This window comes from Onychomys torridus, chromosome 23 (genome assembly GCF_903995425.1).
Source record: "Onychomys torridus chromosome 23, mOncTor1.1, whole genome shotgun sequence".
NCBI lineage: Eukaryota > Metazoa > Chordata > Mammalia > Rodentia > Cricetidae > Onychomys > Onychomys torridus.
This window is the reverse complement of record NC_050465.1, coordinates 19,853,261-19,873,950: the sequence shown is the minus strand read 5'-3', so window position 1 is coordinate 19,873,950 and position 20,690 is coordinate 19,853,261. Positions and strand designations below refer to the sequence as shown.

General features: G+C 41.9%; 1 long non-coding RNA gene across 1 annotated transcript; it reads left to right on the top strand.

Annotated features, from left to right (window-relative positions):
* The first annotated feature begins 6,432 nt into the window (after positions 1-6,432).
* Positions 6,433-8,789, top strand: LOC118573490. Its single transcript, XR_004943617.1, has 3 exons — positions 6,433-6,902; positions 6,994-7,067; positions 8,537-8,789. It is a non-coding gene; the product is annotated as an uncharacterized LOC118573490 (long non-coding RNA).
* The last annotated feature ends 11,901 nt before the right edge of the window (positions 8,790-20,690 follow it).

Genomic DNA, 20,690 nt, shown 5'->3' with positions numbered 1-20,690 from the left:
CCCCTCAAAACGATACAAAATTCTCTTTCTGTTCTTGGGTGATGTTTTTCCTTCCATACCTGAGATACATTCCTACCTAGGTACCCTGTACCTTGAAAATTGAAAATTTAGGTTTAAATGTGGTGGGCTGAATAACCCAGTGTGTCCACATTCTAATCCTGGGAATTTGTGAATGCTACCCAATATGGCAAAGGGGGTTTATTTCAGGGGAGGGGAGTGTTTGTAGGTATTAAAAACATTTAATAAAGACTGATAAGCACGGGGGAAAGAAAGGCAGTGCAGAAGAAAGTACCCGAGACCATGGGTGTAGGATTTTCAAGGGGAAAAAAAACAGAAAGCAAAAAAACATTTTTGAAGGTGATTGTGGTTCTTGAAACAAAGGAAGCACCCAGGGTTGTGTTGATGGGCCAAGGAGTTCTGCCCCTCCGTGCCTCCTGAAGTAGTTCTGCCCACCCCCCCCCCCCACCTCCCCGTGCACCCCCCACCCCTGCCTCCAGAAGTAACAAGCTGGTGAGTAAGACCCATGTCAGACTTCTGACCTCCTAAACCACAACAAAGTAAGGTTGGATGCTTTTGATGGAGCTTGTGGGAATCTTACATCCACGGTAGGACAGGAACACAAGTACAGGCTGGCTTCACACTGGCTATGGAGCTGAGGGCTCACCCCTGTCTCACTTCCTCGGTGCTGGTACACAGACACATTCCACCACACTAAATTTGAGTATGGAACTCCACCAAGTGAGTCCAGGGCCTTTCACTAGTACCCTGCATTACAGTATCCTGTAAGCAATGGGAAAGGAGAGCAGAAAAATAATTTCTACACATACATATATAACCAAATGTATTAATATCAGAATAACAAAAACTGTTATAATCCTATACGTCTTATTTTGCAAAATTTTATGTAGTCATGCCAAATTTTTAGTTACCTTTTACTACTTATTCCTTATTATTATTATTATTATTATTATTATTATTATTATTATTATTGCCTCAATATGCACTCCAGGTAGCTGTTTCTTGCCTAGTGAGAGGGCTTACCATCCATTTCTAAAATGTCTAAGGCACTATAAGTCCTGCCTATATTTATCTAGTTTTTCACTGACCTAAAGTCTAAACTGTGGACAGAACCGCCCCAGGTTATCCTGCTGCATCCTCCTCCACAGCAAAGTAGCAACAAGGTTTGTTCTCCACAATCAGAATTAGTTGTTCCAATCATCACTATCATCATCACCATCACCAAGGGTTCAGTGTCTATGTATGATTTCTCAACTTCCAGTTTAATAGAAACGTTGTTGTATCCTTTATTTCTGTTTATTTGTTTTGTTTTGAGAGGGAGTGTCTTGGTGTTGCCCTGGCTGTCTCAGAATTCTGTACACCTGACCAGGCTGGCCTTGAACTCAGAGATCTGCTCTCCAGTTCCAGAGTGCTGCCCTCTCCTAGAAGCATTTCTCTCCCAAGAACTAAAACTTACATCCCAGTAGAGCCTAAGTGTGTAGAAACAGAAGGCAGAGTTGCACTAATGCAGCATTAGGGGCGGTAGTGAGAGAAGCCAGTGCCTTTTCCAGCCCCTGATATCCAGCTCCATGCACACTGCAGCTATCGAGAACCAGAACACCCCACAGCCTGGTGCATATATAGCAACATGTAACTCATCTCAATGAATCCTGACAGTCCTCAAAGGTGTTGCCAACCAGGTTATACTTCAACTAAGTCTTCAAAGGATGGTTCCACCTCTCCATAGGGCCAGCTGCATTGGGATGAGCAAGGACATGGTCAAACATATCAACTTTCTCAGTCTCAGTTTATTGGCAATAATTTTCTGTGAAATGAGTTCCCTTGTCAGAAGCAATGTTTGGTAGAAGACTGTGTGTAGAGAATGCATCCTAAAATGACCCTCAGTGAATGACAGCCCTGCATAGTCTTTCCATCAGCATAAGCATGTCCTGTGGCCAGCAGAGTACAAAGGAGGTAAAAGATGCCACTCGCAAGACCATACTTCATCATGTGAGACTCCTTCTTAAAAGTCAAAAGGAATTAAGAAGTCATATTCTGAAACACCTACAGAGAGACTTCCCAAGAGAAGAAAGAGTAGATGGCCTCAAGGTACCAAGGCATCCTCCAAGGCATCCTCCAATTGATAGCCAATAAGAAGCTGTATGAGTTTACAAATTCTTGCCTTGCTATCTTCAAGATGGGAACCCAGACTTCTAACCCTTGGATGCCTTGCTGAGACAGCAGGCAGCGGGAACAAGTGACACTCATGCTCCTAATCCTCCGCAATTGTGAAATAATAAATTCGCGCTGTTTTAAGTCACCAGCCTGATGCTGATTTAGCACACAACACTGACAGCTCACCCAGGATGACAGGAGCAGGGCTCACCTCAAGACTACAAATGGAGGTTTTCCCAAGGAAAACAAACTGGTCCCCAGAATCTCTATCCTGGTGAGATCAAAGGCCCTTTCACTCCATGACAGAGGTAATATATGTAATCTACTGGCTGGTATCCTGGAGGAGCGTGAAGTGTCAGGGCTACTACTAAAAGATGAAGCACTCGCAGTGGCTATAACCAGATCACCTTGGGGGAGCACATACCTACATTGCTGAGTCTAAGGATAGCATCCAACTAACGACTGGACATGCTTTTTGAGTGCCCATTGGGCAAGAACAGAGGGTGGTGGTAGTAGAAAAAAATCCTTCTGATGACTACCTAATTTATATAAAAAATAATCATTTTATCATCCTTGGTCTAGTTTCTTTTTGTCAGGAGTTTGAAAAGAACTTGGCTGGGTCATTCTTATGTCATGTCTTCCCTGCTGTACACAGTCACCTCACGCTCCACTCATCTGAATGCTTGCCTGGGGCTGGAAGGAGCCCCTTCAGAGGTAACTCTCTTGACAGGCAAGGTTGAGACCCAGCTCCAACCCTTAGTAACCATATTATTTGAGGAAGTTGCTCAAGGTCTGTAAGCTCTAGCCTACTTGGCTATAAAATAAAGATGTTAATGCTCACTTTGTAAGTTGACCAGAGAGTTGGTGAGTACATATTGAAGGTGTAACTAAGAGTGTGGTCCATAAAAGGAAATCATTCTGTCATCGAGAAGATGAATGTGAACTAACTCTAGGGGTGACACTGATTCTTGGAGTTATTGACAATTGTCCTCGGTGGGAATATCACAGCAATGCCTAATACTTAATCCCTGTAAAGTAAATGTTAAATGGAAATGAATCTCTCTCTCCGCTCCATCCTGTGAAAACTTTACTTCCTGTTTGTGTCAGAATACCCTTTCAGTTTCCTTACACTATTTAATTATATTGTAATTAAGACACAATAGTGCCAAAATGAATTTCCAAGTGTCAAGCAAGCTGTTCACTTATTTGTAAACAAGATCCCTAGGAAAAACATACACATGACAGTCACATATTCACACACAGACATACACATACATGCATATATATATATATATATGGAGAGAGAGAGAGAGAGAGAGAGGCGGGGGCAAGCAGTGTTTTTCCCTTAGAAAGGATAGTTGCGTCTTTGGTTAACTAACAGCTCTATTCTTGCAGTGATTTCTGAGAGGTGAATCTTAATGTTCTCTCTCTCTCTCTCTCTCTCTCTCACACACTCACACACACACACACACACACACACACACACACACACATTCCTTTCTTCTTTGTGATCATTCTAATTGGGCATTTGTCTTCTAGACCAACAAAGAATGGAATTTTCTATGCATCCTTTAAAATAGTTCCCTGGACAACCACCTCTGCCTTATGCTCAGCATCAGTTATTATGTAGGAGCAAGTTTTCATTTGGGGAAAAGCCACTCTGTAGATTAATCATTTAACTAAAACAAAATATTAGGATGTGAAGACCCAGGGCCTTGAGGATTTCCAATTCCTCTTTCTGACTGTAGGTATGAACATGTAATCCATCACCACAGAGCTTTCCCAGTTTCTAAATTTCACGGGAAAGACAACCCAATTCCTGGCTTACTGACTTCTACTTTCTCTGTTAAAGTTACTGGTGCTGTGCCTTAGCTTGACTCAGTTATTAGACATGTTTGTTCTCCAATAATCTCCTTTTAACATTAATATCTAATTGGGGCTGGAGATAGGGCTCAGCAATTAATAACACTTGCTGTTCTTGAAGAGGATTCCAGTTCAATACTCAGCACCTCCCTCCGACTGCTCACAACTATCTGAAACTCTATGTCCAGGATATCCAATGTCATCATCTGGCCTCTGAGAACACCTGTGACACATGTGTCACACATAAAGAGACACACATACATATGCATAAAAATAAAAAATAAGTCTTTAAAACAATGAACACCTAGTTATCCATCAGCATTTATATTCTAATCATATTTCCTGGTAGTTGCTCAGTAATTGGGTTTATTGCCCTTTAACCATTTCCTTAATGCCTTCTGGCCTTTCCATGTAGCATCCCTAACTTCCTTGAATAGTACAAGCCTAATGTAGATAATTCTCATAAATCAATATATACCTATGGGTGAATTTGCCATCATGCTTTGGCCATTCTCAGTAATTCCAGTTTCACACTTACGTCCCATGTTTCCAACATGTTAATGTTGGCATCTAGACTCGCCAAACCTGTCAACTTTCAAATCAGAGATGGCTAAGCAGTTAAGAACACCTATAGCTTAACTAGAGGACCAGAGTTTGGCTCGCAGCACCCACATCAGTTATAACTCTAGTTCCAAGGGACTCAATGCTCCCTCTCTATACTTGTACATACATACACACACACACACACACACACACACACACACACATACACATACACACACACACACCACAAACATAAGTAAATTAAACCTTTAATAAATTTTTAGGTGGTTCAGCAGTCAGGAGTGCTTGCTCATTTGCCAAGGACCCAAGTTCAGTTCCCAGCACCCACAAGCAATGATTCACAAACACCTAGAACCCCAGTTCCAAAGGATGTAGCATCTTCCATGGCATCCATGGGCACCTGAAATCATGTGTACTACTAACACAGAGACACATCCATATACATAATAATTAATATTTTAATTAATCTTTTTTAAAAACTAAAAGAATTCTAATTAGAGTCAACCATGATAATAAGTAAATAAATCATTCCCTTTTTTGTGCTCAGAATGTGTTTTTTGTCAGTTAGATCACATATGTTTTCATTTGAGACACACACTGCTGTGAGTGTCGCTCTGTGTAAATAAAATGCTGATTGGCCAGTAGCCAGGAAGGAAGTCTAGGCAGTACAAGAAGAGAGGAGAATTCTGGGAAGTGGAAGGCTGAGGCAGAGAGACACTGCCAGCCACCGCTGCCATGAAAAGTGGCAACTTATAGACTAATAGAAATGGGTTAATTTAAGATAAAAGAAGTAGATAACAAGAAGCCTGCTGCAGCCATACAGTTTGTAAGCAATATAAGTCTCTGTATGTTTACTTGGTTGGGTCTGAGAGGCTGAGGGACCGGCAGGTGAGAGAGATTTGTCCTGACTATGGGCCAGGCAGGAAAACTCTAGCTACAACACATCTATATTTCATACTTTTTAAAAGGTATGTCTGGGGAGATTGCTCATTTAGTTTGAGGTTCTAAGGCCAGGTCAACAGCATCCATGCAAAGCCAACAGTGCATATCTGTATCCCCAGCGCTGTGGGTAAGAGACAGGTAAAGTCCTGGGGATCATTGCCAGCAAATGGACACAATCATTTGGCTCTAGGTTCACTGTACAACTTTGTCACAAAGTAATGGAGAACAATTAAGGAAGACAGTGTCTACCTCCAGCATCCACACACACTAGTGCTCAGGAGCAAACACATCTATAGATACACCTGTAAAACACACACACACACACACACACACACACACACACACAAAAGTAAATACATAAATAAAATATAAATATTTAGGAACAGCAACTAGGAGGAAGATTGGGATTGCTCAGTGGATATGGAGCTTGCAACCTAAGCATGAAGGCCTACTTTGAATTCCCAGCACCCGAGTAAAAGCTAGGAATGGCAGAGAGTCTGGAACCCAGGGCTGGAGATCAGAGAGCAGAAACAAGACAGATCCCGAGAGCCCCCTGGCCAGAGCTGCAGAGTCAGCAGGAGACCTTGTCTCTGAAAACAGAGCTATAGCAGAAAACATCTGATACTGACTTTTGGCCTCTTCACAATGTGCTCAGAGGAGAGAGGAAAGAGACTGAGGACAGAGAGACACAGAGACACAGACAGAGACAGAGACAGAGAGACAGACATATAAACGGGGTGGGGGGAGAGAGAGAGAGAGAGGGAGGGAGGGAGGGAGGGAGGGAGGGAGAGAGAGGGAGAGGGAGAGGGAGAGGGAGAGGGAGAGGGAGAGGGAGAGAGAGAGAGAGAGAGAGAGAGAGAGAGAGAGAGAGAGAGAGAGAGAAGGAAAATACCTGTTTGGACACAGTAAATATTCCATAGATATGAAAAGGCAGAAGAAAAGAAGAGAAATTACTTTCTATTTGAAGGTCTCAAGGATTTTAAAATTCAACCATATTTTATAAATAAGGAAATTAAGCAGGACAAGGTCATACACGCCCAGAAAGGCTGTTTTGTACATTTATGAATCTGTGGGCACCAAGGTCCTCTTCTCGATCAGCTCGGTAAGGGCCCTCCAGGTTCGGAGATGCTTTTCTGTTTGTCAGTGTGGAGCCTGGAGCGGCTCAGGACAGGTGCTGCTGGGACCCTTCTGCCACCGTTTGGAGCCTGAGAATGAGTGAAATTCACAGCAGCAGACGAGCTCGGATCAACTTTCACATTGGAGATTTTCAAACCCCTGGACCAGTAAATCTGGTACAACAAACGCTTTCTGCTTCCCCTAAGCTTCCGGCATTCTCAAGGAAAGTTGTGCAGCGCTTGAACGTAAGCTCAGATCTTCTGATTCTCAACCACGTTTTTCTCACTTTTGCGTTGCCTACTTCACTCTATCCTTTTCTTTTCCTTTGTCGCCAAGGAATAAATCTCTTGGAGCAGTTTTGCTGGAGCTGGCAGCCTTCAGCTTTTAAGGACAACAAGGTTCCCCATCACGTGAGTTTGGATCTGATTAATGGAAGGGTTGCCTCACCCTGCCTCCGTGGCTACATTCCCGTTGGTCTGTTCCCAAAGCATGCTTTCCACTTGAAAACTAAAAGCAGAGTCCCAGCATTCCTGGAGCTTTTGGTCTCATCCAAATATGTTCCAGTTTCGATTTATTCAGAATTTTGAAAACCAGAGCCCTCGGGAGCGGCAAGGTCGGTGCATACATATGTATGACCTTATCAATGTGGAGGCAGAAATTCCATGCATTCAGAAAGCCCTAAGCCAGAGGTGGTTGTTAGCTGGAATTGATTTCTTCGCGTTGCTAAGGTGACTTGTGTGACCTTACCATTGTAGCAGAAAGGGTCATATTTACTCAAGAACTGATCTATTGGCTGTAGGCAACACAGCTCAGACTTCTGTCTTTCCTGACGAGGTAGCCAATACCTAAATGAAACCATGGGAAATTCTCCACCTAGAAATCAGCTATGCAGTCTGACCCACAGCTAACATTTCAAAAGTAAAATCCAGGTTGGCCTGCTAAGGTTCTTGCTCAGCCTGGGTGCAATGTGCAACCAGGAACAGCCAGAGATGCAAGAATCAATTTATATCATGGAACTTTAAAATCAGAAATATTTTTATATATTAAGGTATGTTAATATATTTATTGTCACATTTAGTGGCAGCTGAATAAACAGGCCTAAAGGTGCATCCTCAATGAACTTAGAGGCAGTTATTAAAGCTAAGAAGGTAAGCTTAATATTCTGACAGGAAATGATCTCTGTGGGATCAGTTGAAGGGAGAGAAGCAAGGGCCAGCATGATAGGTGTATAACACAGCTATTTGTGTTCAAAGTACAGAATGGAAAGTTGTGTGAACATGTGTGTGTGCGTACAGACACACACGAGAGCAGACACTTCAGTATGGAGGGACTCTCTGAGGAGACCAAGTAGCTTCATTAGAGGCTGCCTCAGGGCAAGGGGGCTGGAGTGGCAGTGAGGTCAGGAGAAAGGCTAGCTTCCCTCTTCCCTACGTAGTCCTTTTATACCATCTGAATCTTTTGTTACCCTTCCTCTGCACTGCCTATTAAAAATACAAATAAAAACCAGCATTCCAAAGTCTGACTTTGATTTAGAGCTTAGAAATGAGGACATTAAGATTTCATATTCCCTTTCTCCTTTCGGGCAGAAGCAGGTCCCTTCCATCTTTGGTACTTGCTTTTGAATGAATGGTATTTTTAGATATTTCCCCCCTAGAGCCCAAATCTCACTGCATTAAAACAACCAGGGAAATACAGAGCCCAAGTTCTGTATCCTAAATGGTTTTCGGTCATGGAGAAACTCCTTTCTCCCTAACACTGCTGTTTATAGCAGTGGGAGCTTGCACTGAGGTAATTTTGTCTTTTCTTCCCGCTAGATTAAAGAAAGGGCTTAATCTTTTTTTCTTTTTTTTCTTTTTCTTTCCTGTCCCTCTCTGAGAAGGTTCTGTTGTCCTTTCCTCAAAGTGAGCATATATCTGAAAACAGCTCTGGTGCATTTCTGCTGGAGAAAAAGCAAGAAGCTATTAACGGAGACACTTGAGGCCGCTGTGCAAGTCCATTACCCCAGAAATAGATTAAAGCAAGTTTGCAGATACGAGTCGCCCAGTATTCTCACTCTACCTGCAAGAACGAGGCTCTGTGAGTGGGAGACAGATGTTCTTATCTCATCCCCCTGACCAACTAAAGTGAAATAAATAAAGACAAATAAAAAGGCTACCTTCTGGGGATTTGCCTTGTTTCTTTCATTCTGAGTCACATATTTGGGATGGGCTCTGGGGTTTGTTTTTTCTTCCCGTCCCTCTGGCCTTCTGTCTACTTCCCCGCCATGCTGAATGGTGCTGCCTAGGACTGTGGCTCTGAAATAGCTGCTTCAGTTTATTTTCAGCACCTCATTGGGTGACCTATGAGGCAGCTTGCATAAAACTACGTGCTCACCTCCCAGTTCACCCTGTAGGCCCAGAGCTTAGCCAGGGCCAGTGGAAACAAACAACTAAAACAGTTATGCACCAGGACGAAATCTGTCCATGTTGCTTCTCTCCATGCCTTTCCTCGTTTCTACTAAGAGGTCCAAAGAGCAAAAGATGAAGTTCAGTGGTGTCCCAGTTAACGTTTAAAGAGAGGGGCTTGGGAGGATTAAACATAGTTCTCCAAAATTCATTTGCTTTGTTATTACTTTAATTACTTGTGTGTGTGTGTGTGTGTGTGTGTGTGTGTGTGTGTGTGTGTGTGTGTGTTTGATGGAGGAGTCATGTGTGGAGGTGGAGGGCAACTTTATGGAGTATGTTGTTTCTCTCCATTATTATGTGGGTTCCAGGGATCGGAGCACCAAGAGGCTTGACCCACTGAGCCAAGTCCCTGGTTCAGGAGTCCATTTCAAACAGTGATGTCTGAGATTTCTTCCATTTAATACATGAATCAAGACTAGAAGGTGTATTTGTCAAATCTAATAAGAAGATCCCAGCAGGACAGTCTCTTCCAGACTCCATTATGCTTTGCCAGACACCTCAGGCATCAGATGTGAGAGGTACACTCTGTCACAGACAATGGATGTTAGGATTTGAGATCACAGGAAAGGTAATAGCTCCTTGGCATTAAATCATTGGTTCTCTAACCTGGAAATTTCATCTAGAACTGAGTTGCTTCAGAGTTGGGCTGTTGAGACTAGCTAGCTCAGTACCACCTCCCTAGTTGTACAGACAGACTTGGATAATTGATCACTCTCTACAGGGTCTACACTGGGTATCACTTTACAGAGTACAGGGCACTCTCTCATCACAGCCTAGCAAAGCAGATGAGATGGGATGTTTATCTCCATTTTATAGAAGAGAAAAACTGAAGAGCCGAGAGAATTGCTGAAGGTCAGCTGCACAATGAGTCAGACACAGATCTGGAACGTCAACGAAGCACTCGTAGTTTTCACGATAGCACCACAGCTTCCTCTAGCCTTGATGTTCAAGATGATTAGCCATGGGACTGGAAACCATTTAACTTCCTAGAGGCAGAGAAAGCTTAGAGCCCAGATGTTGTGTGATAGACTTTTCCTGGGGTAACACAACACTCGTGCGACTGTTCACTCGAGAAAGGGAACCCAGGACGGGCCAAGGTAAGGATTGCACCAAGGTCCAATTCATTGAACCAGAGTGTTTTTGTTGTTTTGAGTTTTAATTATTTTTGAGAGAGAGATACTTGAAGATTTATTGTTTGAGTGATCTATATATACCTCTTCATCTCTGTCTATCTAAACACTAAATAAACTAAATTTTACCTTTCATTTTGTAGAAGACAATCACTGAATATAAACATGATAAGCCCTCTTATTTTCAGTGTTTCAATAATGTTGAATTAATTATTTAATAATTGCATTTCATTAAATTGATGTTTGCTTTTTCCCAAGTAACAGGCTAGCTGTGTCTGTCACAAATGTGAGACATAATGAAGATATACTAAAACCTTTATAATATTTTTATATTTGCAGGCGATATAATCCTATATATCCTGAGGGTGTGTGTGTGTGTGTGTGTGTGTGTGTGTGTGTGTGTGTGTGTGTGTATGTATGTTTTTTCACCGTTAGTAACAGAAGCATGAGGGAGGGGTTACGTACAAGGGGCAAGAAACTCAGAAGCAGTTGCATCACCAAAAAGCCCACCTTAACATTGAAGATTAACAGAAGCTGCAGCACTGGACCACTCTGCACAGCTGGCAGACAGACAACATTTCTCTTGCTGATTCTTATAAGGTCAGAGCATCTCTTCACTCTGCCGTTGGCCTGGTCAGAGTCCTCTTCTCCACCATCCCCAACTGGTTAGGAGGGGCCCTCAAGAATCTTTCAAGTGTCTCTTCTTAGATGTGTAACCTATTGTATAACATCCTGGTGTTCATGAGCCTCCCCCTCTCTCCTGGTGGGGGATATTTCAATTTAGAGGAAACTGCCCTACAACACCATACTGCAGGGAACTAACTGCTCCTTAGTTCCTGATACAAAGTGGCTAGAGTGTGTGTGTGTGTGTGTGTGTGTGTGTGTGAGTGAGAGAGAGAGAGAGAGAGAGAGAGAGAGAGAGAGAGAGAGAGAGAGAAGAGGAAGGGAAGCAAAATAAGCAATAGTGAGGGGTGTAGTCTCTATAGAGGAAACGGGCAAATGTACAGGGAAATGTGTATCTCTCGTTTGGGGCTTCAAATGAAGGCAGTGCAGTTATTACAAGCAAGCTGCTATGTATTTGGAAGACTGCCCACTGCACTGGGAAACCAACCATGGCAAGGGGCAGCCACATGAATCAACAAGGTCACCTTGGATGGTCTTTATGAGTGTGCCAGCCAGTCTGTGCCTATTTTTATGAGTGTGTTTGTGTGTATGTGCTAGTTGGCTGCTAGCGGGATGTTCAGGCAAGCAAGAGCCTATAGACACATGCTATAAGTGGAGGAAAAACGAAACACCCTGGGAAACATTAGCATAATTATATAGCCAGCCTGTTTCTTACCTAGAGGTAAAGTGCAGGCTTCACAATCCCTGTCTTTTGTGACAGCCATTCAGATACAGAAATGTGATACACAGGGGGAGGTTTCTCTCTCCTATTTAACCTCTCTAATCCTCTAGCAAAGCTAAAGGCATGCCCAACGCCTATTGACTAGACTCAGACTTCAAATCCATGGCAGGGTCTGCTAGAAAGAATGACATATAAACTGTGAGCAGAACACCGGAGTAAACAAGATAATGCACAGGAATGCCTGAGTGAGGCAATTAGCATTCAGTTATTCCAAACCTGGTGTGACCTTGGTGCGTAAGGAGCTGAATGGAATCCAACCTGCGGCTTATAGGAGAATGCCATCTCCTGAGCTCAAAATGGCTGTTCTCAGGGTTCAAAGGCTCATGGGGCACCCTTCCTCATAAAGACACATGACAAAAACTACCTTGATTCAACTTTCCGGTGTCAGAACTCATGTCTCCTTGCCTTTGAGCCGAAGACCCTTTGAAGCACCTCACCTTTGATCTGAATTTCCAAGGAATCTAAGTGTGATGTCACCTTCCAGAGGCATCTTTAACGTCAAGATTTCCGACTGCTTTGAAGATCTTAAAATGGAGAGGCATAAACATTTCTCTGGATATTCCTTCAATTACTAACTCAAACAAAAGAGTTTACCTGTGATTATCATACTCATTAGCACCATATCTGCCTTCCCCTTCTCTTCATATAGGAAAATGTTCAACCCAAGCTCCTAATACCATTTCACCACTCCAAAATGGCAAGGTAGCTACCAAAGCCTGGATCCAATAAAACCCAATGGAGTCCATCTTCTCGAACTTAACATGCAAATGAATCCTTTGCAAAGGGCAGTCTTTATTCAGAGGGACTTGAATAGAATCTGAGATTCTGCATTTCTTACAAGTCCTGATGATACCGACAGTGCAGATTTGAAAACAGCACCACTGTGAACTACACCAGACAACCTGTCCATGAACAATCAGTTCTCGCAAGAGGAGTCCCTCTGCCTCCTCCAACATCAATTTTTGAAAGTCAAGCATCTCCCATTTTGAGGCAAGTGTTTAGGGAATTTGTTGTTTGTTATTTGTTTTCAAGGTTCATAGTCATTCAATCTAGGATAATTTAGTAGAAACAAGCCAAATTCATGTGGGATTAACACTCTGCTTCTATTGGACTATCAGCTGGTAAAGAAAAATGCTACAGCAGATACACTACTAATCCTTCTTGTAGAGGTCCCAGCAGCAGTGGGCTAGTCCCCTGGCTGCAGGCTAAAGTAGATTCTGTGTTATGTGAAGCCTGGGAGGTTGGTTACTAGAAAGAAACTGGATACTTAGAGTTCAAAAGAAAAGTCTTCCATGAGGGGGTCTTCCTTCAATAGGCATCGTCTGTGTCACATTGCCTTGTTCCCATCCTTCCGCAACATGAGCAGAGGCACACACACATTTATGTGTGCAAACACCCACAGACACATACCACTTTTCCTAGGCAATCTCCCTAGGCTCATTTAGAAGGCTCTATTATATCATTTGTTCATATCACCTTTTCTCTACTCCTCAGCGTTCCTGAGCAATAACATTGTAACAACAATAATAGCCATGGTTTCACTCTTTCAGACTCACCACACTATTATGATGTAAAGACTATCACTATTCTCACTATGTGGACAAGGTTTCTAAGGCATAGAAAGGACAAGAAGTTGGTCCAAAGTGTCGCGTTTCATATCTAACAAACAAGGGATACAAATCACATAATCTGAGATCAGAGTCCATGATTAGGACTACTACATACAATTTTTTTCATCCCTTCAATCACCTTATGCAGAAAGAGAGAGAGAGAGAGAGAGAGAGAGAGAGAGAGAGAGAGAGAGAGAAGCTCTATTATTCTCTTTATCTTTTATAGTGGATGGCTCATTAAAACTAGAGCCAAAATAATTAGCAACCAAATAAATTAGTTTCTTTTCCAGGAGAGTGTTTTCAAACACTCCCCTGAGGTGAGGGAAAACATTTGCATTCTGTCCCTGTTGGCGTGTGCAATGGAGTGCGTTCCCCTCGGATGGGCTGGATCCTGGTAAGGGTGCAAATAAAGAAGCCAGCCAAAGCTGTGGTTTCTCCAGTAAACTGTGTTGGCACTTCTTCTTCCCTTACAGCTGCATAAGTGCTAACTCTGTTTAGAAGTCCAGGATGGTGCTCTCTGAAGCTATCTTTATTGTACTAGCTCCCATCATTCCTCATTTTCTGGATAATCATGAGGAATAATATTAAGGTCTCTGTGCATACCAATTGTGTGCACACATTGTAAGTTGTTCTATGCTTCTCCAATTCTAAGCATCTTGTAAATCCTTATTTCTAGAATAGCATATAATCATTTTTGACCCTTTACATGCACTTAACTATGGCGATGTTTCATCACACAAACATTGCCACTGCCTTTTCCTAGCACATTAACATGAGTGTCTTAATTTTGTTTCCCTGGCACTGTGAAAAAACACCTTGAACTAACACAACTTAAGGGAGAAAGGGTTTATTTATTTGGCTCACAATTCCAGGTGACTCATCGTTATGGAGGAGCTGAAGACTTCAGGGCTTGAAGCAGCTAGTTACATTATAGTCATAGTCAAGAGCAGAGAGCAATGAATTTATTTGTTCACGGTTATGCTCAGCTTTCACTCTCCTTTCATTCAGTTGAGGGTCAGGTCCAAGAAATTGTGGCACTAAAATTCACAGTAGGTCTTCCTACCTCAACCCAATTAAAGAGAATCCCTCATAGGCATGCTGACAGGCTAACCTGAAACTGTCTTCCCAGGAGATTCTAGAATGTGTCAAGTTGACGGAACTCGCCATTACAGTGGTTATCTTAGGTTGATCATGCTTCAGTTTATCTGTGCCAGCAAATGCCAGGGTGCAGGCTCTTCTCTGTGTAGCCTAAATATCCACACCATGACACACTTACTTACCAATGATGCCTTAACTTTGTCATACCAAAACTGAAGGGCAAAAACAAATGGCATGATAGACTAGGATCTGTAGAACTAAGAAAACGAACTTGAAGTTTGGTGAAGGTTTGAGGAATCATCTTCACAGATAAAGGGCAGGACTTCCTATTAGCTTATGAACTGTAAAAATCCATTCCCCACAAGCTGGTTATGGAAAGAGCTTCAAAGCAAAGATCTACAAAGCCCCATCTTTTCTAGAGTAGAAATCTACTCCAAGTCCCTGGTTGCATGGAGCCTCAGATGTTTAAAAGACAGGGTCAATTATGAGCATTTACATGGTTTTCCAGGCTGAAAATATTCTAATAATATTCATAAGGCCCACTTTTATACACTAAGGTCTAGGACAATGTTTGAAATGTTTGTTCGGGCTAACCAAATTTTCTCATCAGAGTGATGTGTCTTGGTTTATAATATATCTTGACTCTACTAAGATTGATTATGTCTTCTTCAGCATACTCATCAGTAAACTGGAGGAACACAGCCTGAAATATATAACCAAGAGCTGGATAAACAGACAACCTAAAGGCAGATAAAGGCTGTTATTATACTATAAACATGTCATTTCACCATGTACCTGAATGTTGACATTAGGTGACCATTACTCAGTCTTCCCACACATAGGATCTCGAGAAGAAATGTTGCCATGTCAAAAAAAATGTCATTTCTCCTCAGACTCTCAGAAGCATCTCTGAACACATGTAAAAATGACATAAATATTTTAAAGGGAGTTTTCCTGTCCTGGCTACCTGTTCCTAAAATAATTGACTCAGAGGCTGAATATGAATTATAGATGCTTGGCCTATAGCTCAGGCTTGTTACTAGCTAACTCTTACACTTCAATTAATCCATATTTTTTTTCTATGCATTGCCACATGGCTCATGGATTGTTACCTCATATTTTACAGATCCTGCTTGTTCCTCTGTTGGCTGGCATCTCCTGACTCTGCTCTCCTCATCATTCTCAGTTTTACTTTTCTACCTAACATCCTGCCCAGCCAGCGGCCTGTCAGTTTTTTATTAACCAATGACAGTAATACCTATTCATGGTGTGGAAAAGGATTTTCCCACAGCAAAATATCTCTTTCAGTTGAGAAAAGCTACATGAGACACCATGAAGATGAGTTGAACAATGAGCCTCTATTTTTGCAACTTCTGCCCTTTGATGGTCTTGATTTTCACAAACACTGTTAAAAATTCACACCAATATTTGTGTCTAAACCCTTAATGCTTATGAATAGACCAAGTTGAGAAGGTGCCCTGTGAAGCAGGCCCTACATCTTGGTGGGATACTAGTACCCTAGCATGACACATACTCTGTTAGACTCTCTGGGAGAGAAATACAAGTAACCTCACCACCTCCTCAGAAAGAACGTTTGTTTACATGTGATTCTGGGCTGTTACAACAAGAGCCTCTGTGTCCTCTGGTCCCTGGAGGATATAAGCAGATCGATGAACTAGCCTTTGCGACCACTCCCTTACACTTCTCTCTCTCCTACCTGTTTATCCCCCACTCTCACTGTGACCTGCAGTCAGAGGTTCCTACAAGTGATCCCTGCTCGCATCCCCCTCCTGCTTGATTCCTCCCACTAACATCTCAATACTGAGTTATTGGTGATCTAGTAGCTCTTGCTTCCCCTTTAGTGGTTGTGGTGAAATTAACTCAAGTTCATTCACATGGGAACAATTTGTCAGTGGTTTTGGTTTAGTTTTGTTTTTATTGCTTTTCTGCTCTTCTCCCTCCTCCCCCCCATTTTAGCATCCATGATACAATGTGGCCTATGTTAGGTACTCATTAAGCATGTCTTGAGTGAATAAATATGGAAATGGAACATATTTGACACTTCAAAGTGAGGTTCCTTTTCCTGAAGTTTAGGCAGGAAACAAAACAAAATAAAACAAACAAACAAACAAACAAACAAACAAACAAACCTGAAAAACCCTGAGTTTTCAGCAAATGCTCATTTAGAACAAATTTTATGTCAAGGGTGTGTGAGTTAATTATTTGACTCAGTCATCAAAACAAACCTCCAAGGTAGATAAATTTATATATAAAGAGAATGAGGCAGAGTCAAGACCAAGGGCAAAGGTTTAACAACTGGCACAGCTGGAGCTTATAGACCAGGTAGCCACACTTCATAGCCAATACTTAGCCACCAATTTCTGCACATTTGACAAAAGAGTATTTATTTAGTGACTCTTCCTGCCTACAAAACACCGGAATCTTCATAGTTTTCTGTGGGGTTTCCTCAAGTACGGGATTCCAAAATGTTTTTCTAAGGTTTACACATTGTGCAATGATGTATTACACACCAAAATTGTCTGAGGAAGCTTTGAAAATCCTACTTAGCAAAACAACAGAAGTAGCTTGACACTAGTGCCTCTGGCCTTTTCAGCCACAGCCTTTGCAGATCTTCCCAGACCAACTTTATAATAGTAGACATGCTTTTTCCTTTGTAATACAGGCCTCAGATCCAGTCAGAAAATGGTTGGTTATCCCTATGACAGACATGGCAGCATTGTATCAGTGAGTGCATCTTGCCAGTTCAATTGGTAATGCTGCATGTTGGGTACACACAAGATAGTTTTTGACCATTCTGCCCCAGCAACCCACATAGCATATTCCAGCATATGAGGGTTAGTCAACACGGAAGAAACTTCTAGCACAGTTCTAACTTGATCTTCCTATGCCCTTTTACTAAAGTATGTGGGATAATGAAGAATAAAGTCGTACTGCTCTCCAGATTCTGGTGGGCATCTAGCAGCAATTACAGTAGCTTGTATTGTTTTGGGGTCCTCACTGGCCTCGCTGGCTGCCTTGTTGGGTAGTATGCAATGTGAGTTTGAGGACTTCTATCCTAATCTCTTTGCCAAATTGATGACATGTAAATTTTCTGCCTCTAGCCTCTGGCCATGAACCTCATTCTCATAATATCCATCCTCAGACTCCAGTGCCCCCTTTCCCATCAAGCCTGCCACTTGGAAATAAACACACAGGTATTTGGAAAGAAGAATCAATATAGGGCCACTGAATGGCATCAGATTTACACCAAGGCAAATTTGGCAAAAAAAAAAAAAAAAAAAATTTGCAATGTATCTGTCCCTTCTGTGTAATTTGTACAATATGGTCTTGAAAACAGTCACTAATTATAGTGTATTGCTTAAGTAAGTGGTGTGACTATATGTGGGCTGAATATGAAGATACTTTTCCAATTTTGTCATTAAAATATTTTAGGCTTCTAAACTCTAAGATCACAAGAGAAGAATATTATTCTCTCTCAAGCACAAAACCAAATCCCATTTCAATGGGGACTTAAGATCTTTCCTTCTCACTGGAAAAAGAGTAAATTTAAAGTCTTTTTTGATTCTGGTCAATTAAAAATACCACTGCTATAAAACTCCCAAATGAATTTCTCTTTGGGAAAAAAATAAATTGAAAGCAAATAAGTGATTCACTGAACAGATGTGAAATGAATTTTACAGCCCGTCCTCCCAGCCAGTGTCAATGTACTGTTCATCTGGGGACAGGCTGGTACTCAGAGGTGCCATAGAGGGGGGACGGGCAGAAAGTGTGGTATATCTAAGGAAGCTTACTGTAAGAATGTGTCACACTTAGCAAACAGGCAGAACACTTAATGCCACTTGGCCAGTGCTGTACAGAGGTTTTGATAATTAACTCCAAAAAATAGATTATGTGTTCTACATGGAAAATTAAAATGCCGGCTGAGGCTGTGTCTCAGAAGTGGAATGCTTGTCTAGTCGGGGCAAAGCTCAGGGATCAGTCCTGCGGAGTTTCACATACACACAGGTTCAGGTCTCCACTAACGCACACCCAGTCACATACATTCCACACTTTATCATGGTACTGCAGATGAAAGACAGGGCAGGAGATCCCTCCCTGCACATGAGTCATATGCCCTTCCCCCTGGGCCCTCTCCCTCAGCTGCCTTCTCCTTGTTCACAGGGAGCTTTCAGGGATTTCTCCTCTGGAGTTCCTAGAAGTTAGGCCAAGTTCTTGAGTCACACTTCCTGCTTCCCACTGGAAAGCTTTGTTGAAGTGTCCACATGTTAGTTACCAGACCACCAGCTGGACTGTATTGAAAGGGTGTGTAAGTCTTCAAAATTAGATTAAGAAAGCACACAGTCTTCTATAAATAATTTAACTTACAAAGTTAGCCAGCCACTGAATCAAGGACAGATTCATTTTTAGAATATGCCACATTAATAAGCAATTAGTCTGTAACAAATGCTACATAATCTCTTCATTCATGAAAAATATTCATATGAACAACTTCTGATTCTCTCTTCACCCTTAACAATTACCATTATACATCCTTATTCTGAAGTTCAATATTTGAGCATTATTCTGTACAGCTGATATATATTAAAGCCATATGTACAAAGCTCTGTTCAGAATTCTGTGAGAAAATATCCAACATTAATAAGATCTAAACTTTTCATTCAAGGGACTTACAAGTGTAGTGACTAAATCTCTTGGCTTTTAGAGAGAAAGCCACCTGAGTTTAAATACCACCTCTGCTTGCTAACCTTGGACAAATGTATTAATCTCTCTGAGCTCTGGTTCATTGTTCTGTGAAATGGAGATGATAATAATGGCAAGAGGTAGAGAAGATTGGGAGCCACATAGGCCAGCATAGATAACAACAACAACAACAACAAAACCCACAAGTTCACAGACAAGCTCTGAGAATGACAGGTCACTGTAAACTGTGAGTGATTTGGAGTCAGACTACACATGGCCCTGAATAGCAGGCATTATCTAATAGACAATGGGGTATCTTTCAACACTTTTGTGCAGGATTAGGACCCTGAATAAATGTGTCCTTCAAACAGATAACGTCTGTGTACAACGTGATAGATACTGAACATGAAGGGAAATTAGCAACAAAGGCATTTAAAGGTTGGCCTCAGAAATGCAGGACATGTGGAAGAGATGGGCGTAGAGAGAACAAGATCAAGAGGAAGTAGAGCGGAAGGTGTGCAACCCTCACTTCTTGGCATGGCATGGCCATGCTACTCTTGAACTCACAGAAGGTTTGGTTATCTCACAAGATTCAAATAAGACTGGGCCTATCAATATTCTGTCATGGAACAGTGAGGGGCTCATGGACCCCAGCTCTCCCGAATATTTATACATAGTTAATGGTTAATGGAAGAGAGTGATAACTAACCATTGGTAGTTTGCCTATGCTCACCCATATTCCTGAAAACAACATTAATGAAACTCGTAGGACCACTAGAAACAAAATGAACAGTAGATAATTAAATGACAACTCAATGCAAGATGGGACCCGAGACTGGAGCCTGAAACAGACAAATGTCATTAGTAGGACAATAGGTGGAATTCAAACGAAGGCCATAGTTTTTGCTAATCATTGGTAGTGAAGTTAACCTTGATCAGTGTTCCGCACAACGTGTCAACATTGGGGAAACTGCATGAAAAACATGTAAGAAGTATCTGCACTGCTATCTGATAGCTGTCCCTAATGGTAAAATCATGAGCAGAGCCCAGGCAAGAGGGGAAGAAATGAAACCACATAGTGGTTCTGTAAATGAGATGATGAGGAAGCAGAAATGACGAGAGTTGGAAATGGCTGGGGTTGGCAGGGTGACAGAGCTGTCAAGGAGAAACTGGCTGAAGCCTAGTGATGGAGAAATTTCTAGTCACTGAAGTCCAGGGATGACTGGAGTTCAGAGGCACAATAATGAGACCAATGTTGCCATGTCAAGACAAAGATGCTAACAGAATAGCTCAGTGTAATATGTTTCCCTGGAAACTGAATGTGAAGGAGGAAAGGGATCAGTGTCAAGGGTGGGGGTCACCCAACCCAAAGGACACAGTTGGAATGATGAAATAAATACATGTATCAAAGGAAAGAGGCAAAGATGGATGGAAATAGATGCTGGTGGGAAATATCCAGTTCATTGTGTGGAAGCTGAAAGAGGAGAGTCACTCTAGAACTCCATTTCTTTTATCAGGAGGAACTTTGTCATTAAAAAACATTCTAGATTTAGCAAAAACAGAAAAGAGAAAAAATAAAACCAGGGTGATTTATTTGAGGTTCTAAATAACTGGAGAAAATAGAGAACAATTTTCCTAGATCAAC